This window comes from Meleagris gallopavo, chromosome 12, assembly GCF_000146605.3.
Source record: "Meleagris gallopavo isolate NT-WF06-2002-E0010 breed Aviagen turkey brand Nicholas breeding stock chromosome 12, Turkey_5.1, whole genome shotgun sequence".
Classification (NCBI taxonomy): domain Eukaryota; kingdom Metazoa; phylum Chordata; class Aves; order Galliformes; family Phasianidae; genus Meleagris; species Meleagris gallopavo.
The window spans coordinates 8,190,804-8,191,854 of NC_015022.2; positions in this window are offsets into that span (position 1 = coordinate 8,190,804).

Consider the following 1,051-nt stretch of genomic DNA (forward strand, 5'->3'; position numbering starts at 1 on the left):
TAACCTTTAAGGAGATTAAACGGTGTAACACCCATCAGTGCCCATCAGCTCTGCTAGCAGAGCTCATTGCTGGTCCAAGAGCTCAATCTCTTTGCAGACCAAACCACAGTCTCACCCATGTGACCAGGAGTAATTGTCCATTTTGAACTCAAACAGTTCCTGTGTAATTTATATTTCATTGCTTCTGGCAAATTTATGCTCTGTGCAATTTGATTTCCACAACATAATCTGGTCAGCATTGGAAAGACGGTGCTGAATTTTCTTTTATAGCTTTAATTCTGTTATGCCCAGCCTTGTGTGACCATGAGATATGCTCCTATTTGGCAGGGCATGGGTTTCTTCAGTGGGACTTCTGGTCCTTTGATCTTTACATTCTGCTCAAGCAGAGCTCCCTCAGGGGTCACCCAGAAGCGTGCTTGACATCAGGCTCATAGCACAGTCCTGATGGCAGCTGCAGCAGGTCCAGCACAAACACAGAACAGTGTTATGCGAGATCTCCTAAAATGCTGACACCTTCCAGTGTGTCTGAGCTTGACTTCCTCACAGCCACGTGCTGAAGGAGAAACATCTTACAATGGGTCTCAAGACTCCAAAAGAGTTTTGACTATTTTTTCCAAGCCCCTATAACAGTTTCCATTTGAATTCCAAGCTTTTTGTTTTCAACAGGAAAAAGCCTCTCTTTGCAGATCCTAGTGATGAGGTGGGGACGATGTAGAGAAACTCTGGCTGGGTGCATGCTGTCTTTGCATGTGTGATTTGCTGTGCACATCAAATCTCAGTAGCAGCACTGGTTTTACCCCCTCATATTGAGAGTTCTGTGCTGCTCCAAGCTCCTTTGTGTCTGGGTTGTGGACATGAGAATGTTGCTGCATTGGACATTGCTCGTACACATTTACCTTTGCTTAAAATTGTCCAAGGTCAGGGTATTTGATTATACTGTTCCCTCAATCACTGTTTTCAGTGATGTCAGCTCTTTGTCTTCAAGGCCATGGAAACAGAGGTGTAAGAGTGACCACTTGTCTCCATTGAGAGCTTTTTTTTTTTTTTTTTT